The sequence below is a fragment of the Triticum aestivum genome, chromosome 4D (genome assembly GCF_018294505.1).
Source record: "Triticum aestivum cultivar Chinese Spring chromosome 4D, IWGSC CS RefSeq v2.1, whole genome shotgun sequence".
Lineage (NCBI taxonomy): Eukaryota > Viridiplantae > Streptophyta > Magnoliopsida > Poales > Poaceae > Triticum > Triticum aestivum.
The window spans coordinates 346,578,496-346,588,888 of NC_057805.1; positions in this window are offsets into that span (position 1 = coordinate 346,578,496).

The window sequence follows — 10,393 nt, forward strand, 5'->3', positions numbered from 1 at the left end:
GAGAGTCTGCTTGGTACCCTGCTCAACATGCCAGAGAGGACCAAAGATGGGCCGAAAGCAAGGGCAGACTTGAAATCAATGGGCATCAGGCAGGAGCTTATATATGATGATGATGATGAGGCGAAGCAGGACACGGAAAGTCGTCGCAAAGGCAAAAAGGCCAAGAAGACCGGAAATGACTACCCTCCCGCGTGCTTCACTCTAAGTCAGGAGGAGATCGAGCAGTTTTTCACCTGCCTCGTAGGAGTAAAACTTCCTTACGGTTACGCGGGGAAGATAAGCAGATACCTAGATCTAGCGAAGCTGAAGTTCAGCGGGATGAAGTCTCACGACTATCACGTGCTGATGACGCAGATACTTCCAGTTGCAATCCGTGGGATCATGGACGCGCACGTCCGTGAAACGCTATTTGGCCTATGCAACTTTTTCGACGTCATCTCTCGGAAGTCTGTTGGCGTGAGGCAACCCAGAAGGCTACAGGAAGAGATCGTGGTGATACTATGCGAGCTTGAGATGTACTTCCCGCCCGCATTCTTCGACGTTATGGTGCATCTGCTGGTCCATATCGTGGACGATATCATCCAACTCGGGCCGACGTTCCTGCACAGCATGATGCCGTTCGAAAGGATGAATGGTGTCATCAAAGGATACGTTCGCAACATGTCACGTCCAGAGGGAAGCATAGCCGGGGGCTTTCTAACCGAAGAGTGCATCTCCTACTGCACGAATTATCTAGGCATCGAGAACCCCGTTGGTCTGCCCGTCAACAGGCACCTCGGTAGGCTCGCTGGATGGGGTCACCGTGAGGGTCGCCGCGAAATGCATGTCGACTTCGAGGGTCGACTCGCCGACTTTGAAAGAGCAAACCTAGTCGCGCTACAACACATAGACGTGGTCGATGGGTGGTAGAGCACAAAACCTTTATTAAGAAGACGTACAATGACCGAGGCCAACAGAGGACGGACGGAGATATACTCAAAGAGCACAACTCATGTTTCACGCGTTGGTTCAAGCAGAAGCTTCTGTCGTACCCTTTACATGAGGATTCTTCCGCGGAAGAACAACTCATATTCGCCTTGTCACAGGGCGCCGAGCACAACCTGATGACATATGAGGCGTACGATATCAACGGCTACACATTCTACACCGAGGCCAAGGACATGAAGAGCGATGGTTATCAGAACTCCGGGGTAACGATGGAATCCTACACCGGTAATGACAAGGACAGATACTACGGAAGGATCGAGGAGATCTGGGAGCTGAGCTACGCTGGAGAGAAGGTCCCGATGTTCTGTGTCAGATGGGCCAAGAGCGTCCTAAAAGAAGACCGGTATTTCACCACCATGGTTATACCCGAAGCCAAATCCAAGACCGCAGGCGCAAACGTCACCGCGAAAAATGAGCCATGGGTACTGGCTTCCCAAGTGGACCAATGCTTCTTCATTACCGACCCGTCAAAGCCCAGTCGTGTTGTCGTGAGGAGAGGCAAAAGGAAGATCATCGGAATGGATGGAGTAGCCAATGAGCAAGACTTCGACAAGTACGGCGACCCGAGAATCGAACATGACGACGATGATGAAGTAGCAGCATACACCACAAGAAGAAGCAGGACCACCCTACCTAAAGGACGTCCGTTCCACAGAAGAACTCCATTTGCGAAAAAGAAGGGCAAGAAGATTGTGAACAGATAGCTAGCCAAGATCGATTGTATTTAAATCGTAGCCTTCATTTAGGGCACAGGTGGGCGAAAGGAGAAAAAGACCAGCTCAAAAAGCCAGGCGCGCGAGGTTCAAGAACTCAGGGCACAGGTGGCGCGGATTCCGGAGATTGTCCAAGAGCAAGTGCAACAACAACTCGGAGCGACGATCACCGCCATTGTGCCTACCTTGATCCAGGGGATTAGTGCGTGGATTGCGGGCGGCCAACAGGGGCCGCCCCCGATTCCTAGCTTCACGGCCAGCAACTCGCAGAACGCGATGGCGGGGCCATTGGTGTCTCCGGTGGAGCCGGCATTGGTGTCTCCGACGCCGGCACGGGAGCTTAATGCACCCGGGTGTACGCCGGCCGGCACCTCTGCAGCAAGCGGCCCCTCCGTCAACTGCACGCCCGCCGTTGGCGGTGCCTCGACATTAGCCGAGCTCGACGCCATCATCACGGTAACTAATTAAGCCTCTCTCGGCCGAGGACTTCATCTCCTTGCCTTTGACTGGGCATCCCTAACGCCCTACATGTTTTCGCAGGGCGCCGCCGACGTTCCGTGCACTCTCCTGCACTTCGTGAACAATGAGTTGGTCGATGTCGCCAAGGGCAAAATCGTTCAACCAGGCAACCCCTTGTTCCACGGTACCCAGATGCCACCCAACTTGTTTAGGGTTCAACTGGTTCGGGTGCTGCCAGGCTGCGACGAGGTGTTACCTCCGATTCGACCCATCGGGGCCGACGATGATGACGTGATGAACCTCAGCGCCTGCCTGAGCTGGCCCCTGCTTTGGCCGAAGAGCCAGATTCGTTTGGGGGCAGGGGACACCACCCCAAAGACAACACCGCCAGTCGTGTCAGCGCCAAGTCGGCCCCATGGCAAGACCGCCGCAACGGTGCCGGACATCCCTATGCCACTGGATCCAAACATGCATATGGCACAGGATCAGAACGACAACGACGACGATACATTTGCCAACGTCGATCAGTACTTTGCCGATCATGGGGACGGTGGCGACTTCATGGGGCCTCCTTCTCAAGAACCCAACCCAACAAAAGACGTGTGCGATCTAGCTGGTACCGCGGAGAAGCCAAGTTGCAACAGGCGTCGTCTGCAGTTCAGCTCTCAGGAGACGCCTCCAGCTGCCGACTTCACCGAGCCTCAGATAGGCGAGGTGCGAAATATGATCAGCCCCAACACACTCAAGAAGGCGGTCTGTGAGCAGAACTCGGTCCCATTACAGGAGATCAAGAAGAAGGCACGCAAAAGAAAGACTAACAAGGGTGCGGGCCAGCCGGCACCGAGTACGATCCGTGCTCAGGACGGGCCACCTTCAACTGCGGATATCTCGAGGAGGGTGCATGTGGCGGGTAGGCCGATGGTACCGAGAAATGTGCTCGATGCTGCAACCGGTGCTATGCGGAGTCTGCATGACAGTGTTCTTTCTTTGGAGAAGCGGCGTCTCCAAAAGAAGGATGTGGCATACCCGGTTTTCGCGGCCAAGGTGCCAGAGGGCAAGGGCTTTGTGGATAACTCCATCGGGGGTACGATCGTCCCCCGGTTTGATGATATCCACGCTATGTTGAACCTTCATCCGCTGCACTACACCTTCGTTCGGCTATTTTCGCTGAGTATGGAGATGCGGATCATTCGCGACAAGACCCCGGACATCGTGATAGTCGACCCCTTCTACATGCGTGCCAAGATCTTGGGCAGCGCTGGGGACCGGCAAGTCGCGAGTTCTTACCTCGAAGGCGTCATTCTGGCAAACCAAGATAAGGACAACTTCCTCGTGCCTTACTTTCCCGAGTAAGTCCTCCCCTCAACCGCCCCGTAACATATGAATTCTTAGATTTCGATCGTTTTTCTTTTAACATTCCGTGTTTTCTGCAGTGACACACATTGCACGCTCATCCTCCTAAGCCCCAAATATTCCATGGCCACGTATTTCGACCCGGACCGTCAGTCGAACGTAGACTACACAAATGTCAAGAAGGTTCTTGATGATGTTCTCCCCGGCTACGTCAAATCTGGAGGCACCTTCACCAGGCCTATTCGTAAGTACGGCAAGCACGTGTTCTCCCACAATACGACATTCTGCTGCGTCAAGCAGCCGCCTGGCGGTCAGAAGGGTGCCTACTACGCCATCCATCACATGCGGGCGATCGTACGGGACCATCATCAACTACTGCTACCGAGTAGACTCAAAGATTGGGCCGCGAGCGTGTCGGCAATCCAGGACGCGGACATCAGACAAGAATTCTTTCGCATCCAGTCGGAGTTTGCGGAAATCATCCATCAAGATGTCCTTCGTACCTCGGGGCAGTTCTACCTCAGAAATCAACCGTCCAACAGTGACATCGACACAATCCTACAAATGCAGGCTGACAACGCCCGTTGTTTCATGACTCCCACGATAGACGGCGGCTTCATCCACGCTCCGGTCCCTTGAGTCGAGTCGAAAGCAGTGATGCTGTGTCTAGTTCTGAAACATCGATTGGCTCATGTTGTAATTAAACTTTAATGAACTTGTAGTATGTCTCTTTGGTTTCGAGAGTCCTTCAACTTAGATGTAATCGATGCTATTAATGTCTTGCTTTTCTCTTCTGATCATTCTGTTGCATACTTATATATTGCTTATGTATTGTCTGTGAATTGGTACTAACGTTTCGTTTGGCTACTGCATAGCGATGCCGTGGTATGTCGTGTACAAGGGTAAGGTTCCCGGAGTCTACGACGATTGGGAGGAGTGTCGGAGACAGGTTCACCGATTCAGCGGTAACAGTTACAAAGGGTACGCCACTAGGGCCGAGGCCGAATCTAGATACGCCCGCTATCTAGCGGGAGAGGGGAGGGAGCGTTGGAGGAACCGGATGAAGACGAGTTTCATCGTGATGATGCTCATCGTGATGACCGCAGCTCTCTTCTATGTGATGGTAGTTTAGATGATCGATATCGACTTGTAATGTGAAGACAAACTCGCGGTCTCGAGACTTGTAATATAATGTTCTATCTTTGTTTGGTCTTTTCAATTCGGAGACTAATATGATGAATTGTATTCGGAGACTAAAATGATGAATTGTATTCAGAGACTAATCTTCTATTGTATTCGATGAATCTGTTGTTGATGTGTGCTGTCTATATTTTGTCCAATTATACATTTTGTAACCTGTGCAAAAAAAAGAAAATAAAAAAATAAAAAAACCTAATATTCATACTAATGGCGCATCACATCATAGTGCGCCATTAGTATGCCAGAGGATACTAATGGCGCATCACTAAACAGTGCACCATTAGTATGCCGAAGTTACTAATGGCGCATCCAGTTGTTGTGCGCCATTAGTATGCCAAAGCACCTGGGTATAGATGGCCCCCTGGGAGGCATACTAATGGCGCACTGTTGTATATACTAATGGCGCATCTGGGGTGCGCCATTAGTATACCAGATACTAATGGCGCACCAGTGGTGCGCCATTAGTAAAATATACTAATGGCGTGCTACTAATGGCGCACCACTAATGCGCCATTAATGGCCAAATTAGGTGCGCCATTAGTAGGCCTTTTCCTAGTAGTGGATGTGCTACGGCTTAGGGCAAACCTAATCTCGGTGGCACCAATTGCATCAACTCGGTGATACCGAAGTGAAGCAATAGGACAACAGAGAGTTGGTCAAGCAAACTCGGTGAGACCGATCGCTCATTTCGGTGAGACCGAAATGTTACAAAGGGAAATAGAGAGATTGTAGGGCCATCTCGGTGAGACAGAGATCCGTATCCATGTGACCAAACTGTTAGGGTTTCTGGCAGTGGCTATGTCATATGAACTCGGTGGGTCTGGGTAGGAAGAATCGGTGGGGCCGAGTTTGACTTTGGGTTTTGGACATATCTGGAATGAGAAAGTGGTTGAGGGATTTGGAGCAATATCACTAAGCATTTGAGCAAGCAAGCCATTAAGAAACACATCATCCCCTTTTAATAGTATTGGCTTTCCTATGGACTCAATGTGATCTTGGATCACTAAAATAGAAAAGAAGAGTCTTGAGCTTTTGCCAATATGTGTCCTTAGCATTTTGAGGGGGTCCACATCTCTAGTCCTTGCCATGCCATTCATTGAACTTTCTGAAATATTAAACTTGAATGGATATTAGTTCAATGAGTTATATGTTGTTATGAATCCAAAACCACCCAGGGAATAGTTGCACTTTCAATCTCCCCCTTTTTGGTAATTGATGACAACATATAGATCAAAGCTTCGACAAATGATAATATGAATGAAATGCATCGTCGCTTTGAGAAGTATGTAATAAGCAAGAGCTCCCCCTAAATTTGTGCATTACTTAAAATTTGCATTTGAATGCAAATGAACAATCGATTAGGATCATGGGTCACTTTTCCATGTCACATACATCTTGGTGGAGCGCACAAAATGATAAGAATTAAATAAGATGCACTCATCACCAAAGATACAAGTGAGTGATCATACACAAACATTCAAAGGTATAATCAGGCAAGCACACATTTAAGCGTACTATGATCAAACACATGATCACATAAGTATCTCACGAGCATAACACAAATGTAGCATATGTAGCAACAACCAAACCAAAGTAGCAAGACAAATAAAAAAGGGATTTTTATTTCTGTGCCCCTGGTTCGTTAGTTCTACTCATTCATCCCCACGCTCTTAACTTTTGCTCACTTTTCCCCACTCCCTTGCCCGAAGCCCTCAGAACTGGTCACAGCAGACGTTGCCGTCGGGTCAATGGCTTGACTGTTAACTCTGACGAGTGGGGACGCGTAGGGCCGAGTCCACATTCTGACCGTTGCATGCTAACGAGTGGGGCCGCAAAACTGACACTCACTGTAACCTGAATCAGATCAGTTGCTTCCGCGCCGCCCCCTCCACCGCCGTCGTGCCGCCTCCACTGCCGTCGTGCCGCCTCCGCCACAGTTGTGCCGCCTCCACCATAGTCGTGCCGCCTCTGCCGCATCTACACTCTCTCCCCATCTAGGATTAGGAAGAGATGTCGAGGGAGCACCATCCGACCCATCGACCATGGAGATGATTAGGTCGAATCAGATGCGTATAATTCATGGATTCCACCTGGGTAAGCATCATTTTCCTCTAAAATTGATTAGGACATCCATAAATTAGGCTATATTTGACCACTGTTGGCGTGAATCGGTGCAATTTTTCTGAAAATTTTCGGCCTAACTGCGCCCTTTATTTCATCGAATAGGGTTGATCCTGCAGTTGCTTTTCGGCTGGCGGTTAGAATGGAAACTAGCAAGCTGCTTGGAACTAAACCGTATCTGATTTCTGGATTTTTCTATCCGAAAGTGGTAGAAACCAGAGTTACGTTCACAGATTTCATCGAGGCACTATGTTGTGAGTATCCGTGGAGCCCTGCCGATGCTGTTGAACTGAGATATTTCGACAGTACCGAGCAGAGATTTGTCCCATTAACTTGTGATGAGCATCTGGGATTGCTATTTAGTTTGAATGCTTACAGCCGTTTCGGTAAAATCCATATCGGTGTGCTTCAGGCACGCAAACAACGTATCCTGAAGGGGAAGGGTGTTCAGACATCATCTATCTCTGCTAATAGCGAGCGTCCTCGCACTCCTTGTAGGTTGAGACCAAGTAAACCTAGTGGTTCTGAAAGCCACAACATGTCGACTGCCGCTAATTCTGCCACTTCTCCTCTCCCTTCTACACCTGATGTAGAAGTAGATGCAGAGCCCGACGAGGAAGTGCCTCGACATGATGATGGGACTCTAATCCCTGAACTGGTAGATAGAGTTAGTCAATAGGCAATGGAAGATGAATATCCAGAGGAGCCTAGCAGCCGTGCTAGATTTGATGACACTGACGATGAAGAGATGGTGGAGAACATCGACTCCTTAGTTTTACAAGAATATGATGGCGAGGACATGCCAACAATTGAGTGGAACAGGGAGAATCCTCAGCTTACTCCAGGAACCGTATTCGAATCGATGGTGGACTGTCGTAATGCAGTGCCTACATATTACATTCTCACTGAAAACTCCTATGAGGTTGATAGGAGTGAGCCAAGAAGATTCACTGTTCATTGCCCTTATGATAGGTGTAGGTGGAGGTTGCATGCATCCACTATGCTAAATAGCAAATTGATTCAGGTATTACATCTGAATCTTTTTTTCAGATTATTTATCCATTCTATATTTAGATCATGTGTACTGTTTCTTAATTGTATTTGACATCATTTTTCATTTTGTTTCAGATAAAAAACCACACGACACACTTGCCCACCTAGAGGGGGAGGGGGAAAGGACAAATCAAAGCTTGCAAAGACTAGGTGGGTGGCAGATGCAATCTTGGATTGGGTGAGGGAAACCCCAACAATTGGTCCAACAGCACTCCATGGGAAGCTATTTGAGAAGTACAAGATTAATATACCTTACATGAAAATTTTCTATGCTAAGGAAAGGGCTCTTGATAGGATTAATGGTCCATGGAATGAGAGTTTTCAGTTGCTTTACACCTTCAAAGCTGAAGTGGAGACGGCTAGTCCAGGGAGTGTTGTAGAGATTGAAAAGCATACAGTTCAGTACAAATTAAAAGGGAAGACAGTGGAGAAGGAGTGCTTCAGGAGGGCTTTTGTTTGTTTCAAGGCTTGCTGGCAGGGGTTTCTGAATGGTTGTAGGCCCTATTTGGCTGTCGATGCAACTGCTTTGAATGGAAGATGGAGAGGCTAGCTAGCAGCAACTTCTGCAGTTGATGGACACAACTGGCTAGTCCTAGTTGCATTTGGTGTGTTGGAGGCAGAGTCCGAGGAGAGTTGGGTCTGGTTTCTGCAGCAGTTGCGCACCATTATAGGTACACCCTCAGGTTTAGTTATACACATAGATGCTTGCAAGAGTTTAGAGAGTGCAGCAGAAATTGTATTCCCTGGAGTGGAACATAGGGAATGTATGCGACACCTAGCGCAAAATTTTAAAAAGAAATTCGAAGGCAAAGTTTGTGATGAGAACCTATGGCCAGCATCATACTGATACGTCTCCAACGTATCTATAATTTCTGATTGTTCCATGCTGTTATATTATAAATTTTGGATGTTTTACAATCATTTTATAGTCATTTTATATCATTTTTTGGGTACTAACCTATTGACATAGTGCCAAGTGCCAGTTGCTGTTTTCGGCATGTTTTTTACATCGCAGGAAATCAATACCAAACAGAGTCCAAATGCAACGAAACTTCATGGAGAATTTTTTTGGACCAGAAAACACGTAATGGGCCAAGGCTGCGCCTGGGGGGGGGGTGCTCCGAGGGAAGCACAACCCACCAGGGCGCGCCAGGAGGCCCAGGCGCGCCCTGGTGGGTTGTGCCCACCTCGGCTGCCCCCCGGACCGCCTCTTTGCTCTATAAATACCCAAATATTCCAGAAACCCTAGGGGAGTCGACGAAAATCAATTCCAGCCGCCGCAGAGTACAGAACCACCAGATCCAATCTAGACACCATCACAGAGGGGTTCACCACTTCCATTGGCGCCTCTCCGATGATGCGTGAGTAGTTCTTTGTAGACCTTCGGGTCCGTAGTTAGTAGCTAGATGACTTTCTCTCTCTCGCTGAATTCCCAATACAATGGTCTCTTGGAGATCCATATGATGTAACTCTTTTTACGGTGTGTTTGCTGGGATCTGATGAACTTTGAGTTTATGATCAGATCTATCATTTTATATCCATGAAAGTTATTTGAGTTTCTTTGATCTCCTATATGCATGATTGCTTATAGCCTCATATTTCTTCTCCGATATTTGGGTTTTGTTTGGCCAACTTGATCTATTTATCTTGCAATGGGAAGAGGTGCTTTGTAGTGGGTTCGATCTTCTTACGATGCTTGATCCCAGTGATAGGGGAACCGACACGTATGTATCGTTGCTACTAAGGATAAAACGATGGGGTCTATATCTACATGATGGATCTTGTCTACATCATGTCATCGTTCTTATTGCATTACTCCGTTTCTCCATGAACTTAATACACTAGATGCTTCCTGGATAGCGGTCGATGTGTGGAGTAATAGTAGTAGATGCAGGCAGGAGTCGGTCTACTAATCTTGGACGTGATGCCTATATAATGATCATTGCCTGGATATCGTCATGATTATTTGGAGTTCTATCAATTGCCCAACAGTAATTTGTTTACCCACCGTTTGCTATTTTTCTCGAGAGAAGCCACTAGTGAAACCTACGCCCCCTGGTCTCTTTCTCATATTATTTGCCTTTGCGATCTACTTTTCCTTTGCATTTATTTTCAGATCTATTAAACCAAAAATACAAAAAATACCTTGCTGCATTTTATTCTTATTTATTTTATTTGGCGTTCGATCTATCAATCTACTACAATATTATTCACGTCCGTTTGCCTATCTTGAGGCGCCGTTACCCGAAAGGGATTGACAGCCCCTTTAACACATCGGGTTGCGAGGATTTGTTATCTGTGTGTAGGTGTTGTTTATGTTGTGTTGCTGGTTCTCCTACTGGTTCGATAACCTTGGTTTCATCACTGAGGGAAATATCTACCGCTGCTGTGCTGCATCATCCCTTCCTCTTTGGGGAAATACCGCCGTAGTCCTAGCAGACATCAAAAGGAATTTCTGGCGCCGTTGCCGGGAGGATCTTCAACATATACCAGGTTCCTAATCACAA